Source organism: Protopterus annectens, chromosome 8.part0, assembly GCF_019279795.1.
Source record: "Protopterus annectens isolate FY-2018-M chromosome 8.part0, PAN1.0, whole genome shotgun sequence".
NCBI lineage: Eukaryota > Metazoa > Chordata > Ceratodontiformes > Protopteridae > Protopterus > Protopterus annectens.
In genome coordinates, this window is record NC_056741.1 from 1,235,846,016 (window position 1) to 1,235,858,228 (window position 12,213).

Sequence of the window (12,213 nt, forward strand, 5' to 3'; positions counted from 1 at the left end):
AAAAAAGATTTAAGCATTACCCAAGTGCAACATATAAACTAAAGAAATTTATGATTTTGTTACATAAGAATTTCCTTAATGATTTGCAAAAGTATATAAATATAGAAAAATATAAACAGAGGTGATTGGACAACAGATAATTTCAGTCTTTATATCTCTATATTTAACTGAGTAAGTGAATTGGTCCAGAAACCCTTTTCAGCTACAACTTGGGGAAAAAGGCAGTGACCCAGATATGATGTATTACAGCTTCAGAAATATAGTATGCAGCTGTACAGAAAACAGTATTATTATGTAAACAAAGTCAGAAAAGAATGTAGCAAACAGCTGCATTGCCAAAATATGCATAGAATATAACTGAGCGTTATAAACAAAACCGAGGTGTCAGAAAAGACAGCAGTATAAAGGTTAGTAGCGTTTTGAATTAAGATAAATTGATATATGAAACGCATACTGAATAATAGCACTGCCATCCTGGTAGTTAATATAAGGATGACCACAATGAAGAACAGTAGTAAAACAAATGCTTTGAGGCCTAGATAATTTATGTTTAGTCTGGGTCTATAAAGCAGTTGTATTGGCTTTCTTTTATGTAAAGGTAAGCAACTTCTCAGTGTCCCTAATATTTTTGGAACATAATTCTATAGCACTAACACAAGCTTAGAAAAGGCTTTTACTGAAGTAGTAGTGTAATTCGAGATTTAGATAGTGTTGTTGCACTGGTGCTGTGAAAAGAATGATTGTGTCCTTTGATAGAATTTATTTTTTGGTGGAGGACAGTAACCTGTTTGTAATAATTTCACAGTAAATGTGTTTAAATAATGAGGATCTTGCATGGACTGGCATTTACATCTTTAGTACAGTGATGTTCTCTGTAGTTATACAGATGGATAAATGGAAGTGTGTTTTGAGCTCAGTGCTGTGACAGGAAGACAGTACTCTTACCTAGGAATAAATATGTTAGTTGCAATAGTTGCAAATACGGATAGCAATTCTGTTTGCAGAAGAGCACCTACGGTCCGCATTTTTGAGCGTAATGCCACAATGAGCAACAGGGCTTTACAGACAGCTCTCACTCTGTTAGTTCAACACATCTACACAAAGGCCAACATAATGGGGAGGCAATTAACCAGAAATAGGGATATATTTGACATAGATGTCACATACAGATGCGGTAGAATGAAAGTCAAGCATACCTATCATCCTCTTAGAGCAAGATATCTGAAAAAAGTTGTAAATAATCTGGGGACAAAGGGCTAAAAATAGGGACAGATTCTAATACTGCTTTTACAAACCTAGAAAGTTGATAGAATAATAGGGTTTACAGTAGCATGAATTTTCTGAAGAGTATGATGTTTGAAACTCAGATGTCTGTCATTATTTTCTGGGCTCAATCTGCAATGACATGCCAATGATTTGCCAGAACACCAAAATGCTATGAGGTAAAGATCAAAAATATGAGACAAAAACTGGACCTTCTGCACAAATCAGGACAGTTGAGACGTATGACCCAAATGTATGTAATATTGAGTCACATCAGTCCTGAGATCACTGCAGAAAGCCACAAATTTGATACACAACACATATGGATATCCTGGGAATATCTGGACAGTTAAGAGGTATGAATGTGTGAGGTATGTGGTCCAAACACAATACAGGGCAGTGTATGTACAGTGCAGAATATTTGTGATATCCCATTCCTGGCATTCTGTACTGAACCTCTGTAAATGATCTTTAGTGGGACCATACCTCTCAACCTGGAAACATCAAAAATCTGGACAAGGCCAATGAAAAATAGGTATAAATCTGTGTGCTGGTTAACGTAAAATTTGCATACATAATTACGTAACCCTGCCCACTCCAATGAATTGTAGGATACCAACTTTCAAATGTAAACTGAAGAACAGACAACCAAAATATGGCACCAGAGTCCCCCTGCAGCCATTCCAATGTCCCATTGCCTGGCTATTTCACCCCATTTACCATAAACACGAATGTGTGCATACTGCTTTACTTCTACAATGATTATTTGAATTTTATTTTTACATTTTATAGCACAATGCACAAACACTAATAGATGTCTGCTAAACAAAGCAATACTGTCTCGCAATGAAAATACACTTGGCATTAAAACGTCTCTGCCCTTGAGATTCACATTTATTGAAACAGCATGAAACCCACACTACATCCAAAGAAAATGCATCTGGCCAGTGGAGGATAAAGATTACCTTTGGGCAGTTTTCAAATCATAGGCCCCTTTCACACAAAACAAGAAACTTACATGCATTCTTTGATACACCTTCCTGACTTTATTAAATTATATTCCTTGTATAATACAGCACTCTTGTTAGACTTAAGTTAGAGCGCATTTTAAATTTATTGTTTGAACATTTTTCCAGTAGGCAATGAAACAAAATGCATGAACCAATAATGGCAAAACCGTACAGTTGAGAACATTTCCATCATAAAAGTTTACATCCACAGACAATCGCATTTTAAATTTATTGTTTGAACATTTTTCCAGTAGGCAATCACACAAAATGCATGAACTAATAATGACAAAACTGCCCAATTCAGAATATTTCCATCATAAAAGTCTACTTACACACGCACCCACACACACAAAACTGTGTGTGTGTGTTTGTGTGTGTGTGTATATATATATATATATATATATATCTATATATATATATATATATATATATATATATATATATATATATAATTTTTTTTTATAAATAGAATGACAGTAGTGTAAGACATAGGCATCTTGCACAGCTTCTCACAGTTATTTTCAATTTCAGTTTTTTTTTTTGGGGGGGGGGGGACAAAAAGCCAAAAAACAGACACATATTTTATACATTGCTTGTATAATTTTGGAAGGTTGCTATAAAATGTTGTGTTACCACCATGCATTTCACTTCCAAGTCTTGACCGCAGGACTCTGTGCACCATGCATTTCACTTCCAAGTCTTGACCGCAGGACTCTGTGCACTACAGTCAGAGCAACATACCACTATGCCAAATAAGCAGTTTCCTGAAAAATAGGAAGACTGAAACTTAAATGGCTATCATTTAGTGAATTCAGTTCTCACTTCTCACCATAGCTCTCAACCTCTTAGCACAAAAAACCCAGACAAAGCCAATAATGGGGGAATACAGCATTCAGTTCTCACTTCTCACCATAGCTCTCGACATCTTAGCACAAAAAACCTGGAGAAAGCCAATAATGGGGAAATACAGCTCCAAAACAGGGACAAATTTCAAATACTGATCTTATAAATGTAGAAAATTGCTAAAATAAAAGGTTTTGTGTTACCATTTATTTTCTGAAGAATATGAAGTTTGAAATTCAAATGGCTGTCATTATTTAGTGAATTCAGTCCTTCAGTGATTTGCCACAAAAATCCTGAAAAAACACAGATTTAATGAGAAACAGAACAATAATATGAGGCATAAATTCACAAGTGGTGGTGGCTAGGGACTTTAGGCTCTTTTTACCTGTACCCAAGGTACAGAGTCTCTGAGTACCTCTAGCCACCAGGTGTATTCACCTGGGGCCATTTTCACAAGCGGACACACACACACACACTCACGCAGGCACACACACACACACTCACACATCAAGCTCCCTCCGTTGCAGAACCAGATAAATAACTTCGTTCACGAGCTAAACAAAATACCTTAACACGCACACTCCACTAAAGAAAATACCCTTCGTTGCAGGAAAATGCTAACACCAAAATACCTTAAACTCTGCTCATGAGCTAATACTCTGTTCACCAAATTCCGTTACAAGAAAATGCTAACTGCAAAATACCTTAAACTCTGTTGCAGAACCAGAGAAGTAACTCTGTTTCCAAGCTAAACAAAATACGTTAAACTCCGTTGCAGGAAAATGCTAACTCCACATACAAACTCTTAAAAGCTCTGCAGTACCAGAGAAATAACTCTGTTCACGAGCTATTTGCAGTACCCACGCTTAGTAAAATAACTCCGTTCACGAGCTGAAAGTATAAAATACCTGTACCCACTCTTAGTTGTTTCCTTCCCACGCTTGCAGCAACAGTTCCTTGAAGAAGCAATCAAGCAATCCTTCCCACTCGCACTTGCAGAGACAGTGAACCCATTTAAACAGACAGTGAACCAGCCGGAAATGTGTGCATGTGAGCCCTGAGCTCAATTCCAACAGGCTGTCAGAGCTGACGTCATCGCAGACGTGATGACATCGGCTCAAAAAGCGAAAGAAAAAAAAAATTAAAAAAAAAAAAGCTGGAAAAAATTGGAACTGAGGGGTTCCACTCCAGAATTGTGGCACGCCATTATTTGGACCCCAAAACTCGGTAAAAACCGAGTAATTCGGTATGGTTGGGAGGTATGAGTGGGACATGGACTGCCATGTAAAGTGAACCCTCAGGGAAAGTATGTGTATTGAATAGGGAGACACAGATAAATTGTAGGAATGAACACGGGGAAAGAGGACAGGCGAAACAACCTAATGTGCAGCAGATAAGGGGATGTCAGTGGATGATGGTTGTAGCAGGAACACTAATCACATATCTGTATGGTATAGTAGGGACTGTACAGTGAAAATGTATTTTATGTGACTGTCATGCAAGGTGCCATAACAGTGAGGAGGATGTCTGTATGACATAAGCATCCATACAGGAATAACTAGCAGGGATCCAATATACAATTGGAGTAGGGTATATATTGTGAAGCTGTGCAAACAGATATGCCTGAATATGAGTGCACTCTAAGCAGAGGTCTCCAGCAAGGTGGGCATAGGTAAAGGCTTATGGAAAACATTAGAAGAACCAACCACAATTGTAGAAAATATCAGAATAATACTACCCGTAATCTCATGCATCTGACATAACATATGTGATTTAGTGTGATAAGAGATGAGTCTGCACTCGCACGCACACACACACACACACACACACACACACACACACACACACACACACACTTGAACAGCTGTTATGATATAGCCACACACTGTGAGGGTAGCCACGTGCAATGTAACATCTGCTTGGGGGATCTGCTATACCTGCATGTGACAGTATGAGCAATGCAGCCTAGCTGACTGGTGGGCATGGCATATATATTATACATACAAATATATATGGCACAGTACACATTATCATGAATGATATATATGCCATTAATATTGCTAAACACCTATGTATGTAGTATGTGCACCAGCAGAACAGGTAGCACACATGACATCTGGTGTAACAGCTTGATTGGTGTTCTGCACCATTAGACAGTCATGTATATTCCACAGAAAGAATACCTAGGTATAGCCAATAAGCTATGTGACAACTCACTGTGACAAAGGTGGTACACTTCAGTTAAACATCACTAGAAGATGTTTAGGGAGGTACATGAAGAATGGTGCTTTATACACAGTTATTGATGTGATGAAGTCTGGGAACTTTGAAGGTATTATGACCTCTGATGTAGATGTCCTTCACATACCCAGTACTTGTGTTACATTCATGGAGTAGTCAGCACTTTGGCCACATGCTGGTGAACCTTCCACTTGGATGTACCCCAGGACACGGGTTGCATACCTATTGGTCTGATTATAGCGTGTGATGTCTACATAATGCTTAGGTTCTGTGTTTGTGTACCTGACTTAACAAATCCCCCCATGTTTTCTTGTCATTGCAGGAGTTGTCATGGCTGTGGCAGCAATATTTGATATGTGTTGATAATGTCTATATTACACTAATGTCACAGTTGAAGTCAATGATTACCCACAGTCTGTAGGCCTTCAAGCAGCTGTTTGGACCCAGGATGTATATATCATCTGTGATGTCCATCACGTAAATAATGGACAGGAAAGGGTCTAGCGGACAGCCCTGATGTATGGACCTGATCACTGGACCTGAGATACAAGTCACTTCACACATGTCAACATAATGAGATGCTATGTGTGTGATGCACTTGTCTACCCAATTGGTGATATAGCTGTTTATAGCCATATATGACATTGTTAATTGAATAGCTCAGTGTGGATTTGTAAAATGCCTTGACCTGGTCAAATTCCACAGGATGATACTGCAACTGCTGTCATCATGCATGTCCTTGATGACCTCTTTGAGGACATTTCTCAGATGTAACAGACATGATTTAGCATTCATGACTCACACAGGTCTATTGCACACATCTGGAATATTACTACTGTTCACTTAGAAGAGGTCCATGATGACATGCTGGTCTACCCTACAGTTGAGGAGAGTAAGGATGTCTCTATACATGCATGCTTCAGGTGCTGTCCCCCAACCTGACATGGGTGCTTGTTGATGTACACCCTGCTGTGGGAACATAGCCCGTATGGAGAGAGTGTTGAAGTGCGGATTCTGCCATATCAGGAAGATGTATGTACTGAGTCATGCCACAGTCTGTGATGTTGTCACAGCCCAGTGATTTCCTCTTCTGTCTAAACATATGCAAACCCACACCAAGTTGACTGCATGTGATAGGCCTGGATGAAGTTAAGATGGTGTTTACTGTCTATCATGATCTTGCCTAGGGTTTTGACACAATCCTCCATGGAGGTATCATTGAGAAGCCCTCCCAGCTGGGGATTAATCCCTATGTTACTAGATGGGAAACCAATTGGCTCACTGACAGAACACATACTGTGAAAGTTGGTGAATCAACCTGTACCAGTAGAGCTGTCACCACTGACAAGTCCCGGGGTTCTGTGCTTGGCCATCCACAGTTTGGACTCTGTTTCTCAACAGTTCAGGCTAAAGTACATGGCCTTTGGCTTACCATGTTTGCTGATTTTGGCCTTTAGGGTGAAAGCATTGATTCTACCAGTGATGATGACATACTACAGGAGAAGGTAACACAAGCAAATGATTGGTGACAAAGGCTCATGATCTACAAATACATGCAGAAATGTGTTTTTTTATGTTGTCCATTTGAAAAGTGGAATTCCATGTTAATCACAGTATTGATAACAGTCCTGCTATGCTGAAACCCAGTGATGCAAGACGAGCACTGGGAGCACATATAGATAGCAATCTTAGCTTCGATCACTAAGTGTCCAGACTGGTATTGAAAGCCTTTGTTGTGCACATCATAAGTCACCCCATCATATTCATATCTTAGGATTGTATGAAAGCACTGTAGTCAGACCTCATCAGACCACTAATAGAGTGTAGAGTGCTCTCTTATGCATGCACCTCACCAGACGCATGCAGCAGCTGGAGAGATCACAGGGATTTCTCATCAAAAAAACACAGGGCCTACAAACTTAACTAAACTTATAGTAGATGACAACAGCAGGCCATATGGGAGACGAGGTTGGGAGGCCTGCATGCAATGGATGTGTAGGCATGTGCAAGTGCTAAAATATTGTCAGTCCATGGTATTGCAGCAGTAACTGTAGAATGCACACTTTCCCTCTTCTGTCTAGACAAACACAAACCCACCCCAAGTTGACTGCAATACTACGATGAGAACAGAACCCTTACCTAAGTATACAGACTACAGAACACAGGGCTTTATGCAAGCGCCATGGCACAAGTGTGATTTTTACAAGAGTGCAGGTCAGCTTATAGTAGATGACATCAGCAGGCAATTGTGGGAGACAAGATGTTGGGAGGCTTGCAGAGGTTCATTGCTTCATATGTGGCTACTAGCCTAATGGCCCTAGGGAGCATAGTTATATGATCATTGTTAGAGCGATTTTGTGACCAGCACCAATTGGCCCTGGCCATGAGGAACATAGGTGCCACCCCAGAGGTGACTTTACAGTCACTCAACCAGCTTCAAGATTGCGCTTGAACAAGGGTCATTGAGGAGCCCTGCTTCACATGCAATGGAAGCCTATCACAGAGGCGTGTCATTTGCTGGGGGAGATGTGTCCCCAGCATGTTCAGTTTGTCACAGGCTAGGTTGAGAACCCTGGAGCAAATTATTTTTGTCCCATTTGGTTTGCAGATGTCCAGCATTTGCAGTAGAGCAGGGTCTGAGACTGCTTTGTAGATCAGCTATAGGTCACCTCTCAGCAGCCTGCATGATACTGAGTACAGTAACAAGTGTTTCAGTCTTTTCATGTATGTCATGTTTGGAGGCCCTGGATTCTCCCAGTCCCAAAACTCTGTGTTTCCTCCAATTGCTGCAGGTGTCTGGTGAGGTACAGACAGAAAGGTACATTGTACATAATTCGTGGTCTGATAAGGGCTTAGTACAGCAGCAGTATGGCCTCCCTGGTCTTGGATGTGATGTCCATATGTGTGAGGTATGCAATGCAGAATGTGTGTCTCACCTCTATGGACAAACAGTGATGAAAGTGTCGATTGCTATCAACATGTGTTCCCAAGTCTCACTGTGTTTAAACTCAGAGGGCTCAGAGGGGTGCTATGTGTATCATAATTAGCAGGGGTACATCATTGCCAAATGGGACAATGAGACATTGTTTGCTTTAAGGTTCAGTCCTTGAGTTTGGCAACAATCATTTGTTTGTATCAGCCCCTTTTGTAATATGTTACCATCATTGGCAGACTCTGTATGAGTGCGTCCGGTTAACAGTCATCTGCAAGCTTGGAAAACCCCAGGCCATCTGCTGTTGCCTGTGCTTCAGGGAAGTAGTTTCCAAACAGTTAAGAGCTCAGCACAGATCCTTGTGGTATTCCACTGGTAAGTGGCCTACTGGTGGATGTGCAGTCCCCAACTATGTGTGTGAGTTCTGTCAGTGAGCCAATTGGCTGTCCATCTATTATTGTATAGCCTAATTCTCAGATGGGAGATCTTCACTATAAGATATGAATGGGGAATAGTGTCAAAGGCCTTGGATAACTCAACATAGACGGTATGTCTTGTTGTGTCTCTTCTAGGTCTTTTGGGGTCAGTGTCACAAAAGTCCACAAGGTACAGTAAGCAAGATCTACCCTTGACAAAAACAGAACGAGTCTGGTCAAGTGTGTTGAAGGTCACCTATGTCCCTGTAGATAAGATCCATGCTCATTCCTTCCTTAGCCTTGCAGATGAGGCTTTTTAGGCTTCTGGGTCAGTAGCTGTAGTTCTGCATATTACCAGATTGATGTGCATTGCATATCACACAACATTTGATATTGCTTTCTGTAGTATAGGTGACATGTGTGTGGAAAAAGTACTGAGACACAAGGGTTGCAGTGCTTGGGGGTGGCAACATGTGGCTGTATTGTAAATATGTGGCATATTCTTAGATAGGGCCTTCAATTTGTAATGTTTCTACATGTAGTTTCATGTCATAGACAGGAAATTGACAGTAAACAGCAGTAAAACATAATATTTACTTTTCCATAGTGCGGCGAACAGCAGTTTTACGCAGCGGTTGACAAAGTGTATACACATGCAAGATACAAATGTTTGCACGTAGTTAAGCAGTGCTAAAGTTTGACAGTATTTAGTCTGTGCAACACTTCTGCTGCTTAACTGACTCTGTGGCAGCACGTGTTAATGCATTGATGCATTTCTTTTTGGGCCCAGATGGTACTAGATTCAAAACCAGGTCTATCAAATACTTTTAAATGCTTTTATTTAAACATTGATAATGCAGTAAAATGAATTCTTGATTGTATATGTGTAGCTGTGTGTTGGCATAGCACAGCAGGTTTAAGCGGCATTGTGCAGAGGTAACCACTTCATTTTGCAACCAGTCACCACTGTTGTGCGTTGGTGTGTGATGCATACCTCTGTGACAAATGGAGCCCAAAATGTGAAAGGATACATTGCTTTTGCAGCAACTTGTGTTTTGTTTGTGTGTTTCTATTTTTGACCAGATTGTAGATGTTAGAATGGGGGTAGTTTGGAAAGTGGTGAAGTGGGGACCAAGCAGGGGGAAGAACAAAGGGAAAGCAGGACAGGAATATACAGGAGGGAGGGCGGAAAGAACAATAGCTATTCACTTCTTTAACAGTAGAAACTTAAAATATGTGCAGAATATTAACTGAATTTGGACTGTCACTTCCAGAGAAAGGGGTGACAGCAATGGAATCATATTGTATAGCCATTTGAACTGAATCACGTGTCAAGAAGATGACACGTGTGCAGAAATGGAGCGCTATGTATGGGATGATTTTTTTTTTGGGACTAGTGCCCATTTATTTTTTATTTGAGAGAGAGAGAGAGAGAGAGAGAGAGGAATGTTGGGGAAGGGATGTAGGTATGTCTGGTTCAGGTATGTTGGGTAGGTGAGGAAGCAATTGCAGACAAACAAGACAAGCGACAGGGACAGTGATGGACATAAAAGGTTGGGGGACACCATGACTGGGGTAAGGTTGGGGACAACCTGGGCCCACGCCCATCATGCTTGTTGACAGAATCAAGTCCTCACCCACTGGACTGTCATCTTACTTTGCAGGTGCTGGAGTGCATGACATCTCCTCCTCCTCCTAGTATGCAACATGAGGGACATCAGCCTCTCCAGCTGGTGTAGTTGTGCATCAGTAGTGTGGCGCACCACACTACACACCATCCCTGGCAACTGTCTGCAGGTGATGAAATCACCACCTCCACCACTGCTCCCGGAGGGTACCTCTGGACCAGCCTCTGAGAGGCAGGACTACCTGAGGGTGTGGGTAGTGAAGGGGCAGCAGAGGCAATGCTGCCAGTTTGGCTCCCAGTTGTGCTAGGAATCAGAACTACAGCCCATGGAGCAGGGACAGGCTGATCCAGTAGTGCTGACCTACTTCTCTGGGCTGTGGAGCATTTAGCGATGTGTTACACATGGATGACATGGACACAATTTGACGACACATAATAAAAAGAAAAAATGAAAAAGAAAAAAAAGAAAAATAACATAAAAATTATTTATAAAATAAAATACATATAAAATAAAAATATATGTATAAAATAAAATAAATAATACAATAAAAGCATTTTTAAAAATAAAATAGAAATAAAATAAAATAGAGAGAGATAACTGTTGGGATCAGAGAAAAAAAGAGATAAGACTAGTACCATCATATTTGACATATAGTATATTATTACAATTATACAACTTTATTTTCTTAAGCTAACATATACACCCTATACTACAGATTGCTGTAAGTAATCCTTGAAATGTACATATGTCCTTCTATTCCTATGTTGCAGTATTCTTGGTGTGGGGTTTCCTGCCTTTAGGCGACTCGTACGTCGGCTCCTATACAAAAGCTTCAGCTTGGCTGTTGCAGCTGTGTGGGACGTCACATGTAGGGTCATAAACTAGGGACCTTAAGTATGATGTCGACACGCACAATCCTCAGAACTTTGCAGCTGCAGATGACTTTGCATCATACGATCGCTCTTCAGACATCGGATCGACTTCAGATAAGTAATCCGTTGGGTTTTTGCATTTCTAATTTTTTTACCAGCCTTCCGCATTGCTTAGGCTTGGTTATTGTAACTTTCAGCTGATGTCAGGGAAAAAGGGAAAGTGCCAATACGGGCGCCAAATTCCCTATAAGGACGCCCATGACAACTCCGTTTTCTGCTTAGGCCAGGAACATGACCATAACACTTGCCCTGTTTGTAAATCTTTTGTGCCTAAGACCTTACGTAGTCATCTGGCAGCTTTAAACCTTTAATTATAAAACCAATGTCTCAAATGACTGGCTCTCAGGATGGATCCCGTTTCAAAGGCCGCCCAAGAACCTCCGTGTAAGAAGGCCAAGATGCCTAGGCCTTCATCGCCTGCCACTTCGCACCCGAACGCCCCGCCAACTACCGATGTAGGAGTTGAGTGCTCGGCGGATCCGTTGGCTCCATCGACCTCCCTCATGGAGGCCGATGCACATCCACGGAGCTTTCTCAGAGACCGACGCCTGTCGATGTTGAGGGGAAACCAGACTTGGTGGTTCCTTCGACCGGGATCCAGACCTCGGATACAGCCTCTGCCAAACCCAGCTCTAGACCGATTCCAACCAAAAAGAAGCAGAAAACAAAACACATTACACCTGCTTCTGAAGGCCCTCCAGACTGGTAGGCCTTCACCTCTTCTCTTATGCAAGCATGTATGGCCCTTCGGCCTTCTGCCTCACCCCCAACTACATTGCCTCTAGTAAGCCCTAGGCCTCTCTTGCTTCTTCCATTCCCATGGCTTCCCTCCTTTAGGAAGAAGAACATTAATCCACCTACTCTTCCTTGGATGCATCCATCTCTTATGCATCCTAGATTACTTCTCCCAAGGAGTGTTATTCTCCTGATGAGGATTCTGTGGAAGGG

General features: G+C 41.3%; 1 protein-coding gene across 1 annotated transcript in view; it reads left to right on the forward strand.

The window, feature by feature from the left end:
• LOC122809329 (cyclin-dependent kinase 17-like) overlaps nt 1-12,213 on the forward strand; it is a gene marked incomplete in the record, with an annotated part of 1,699,239 nt that overhangs the window by 1,598,090 nt on the left and 88,936 nt on the right.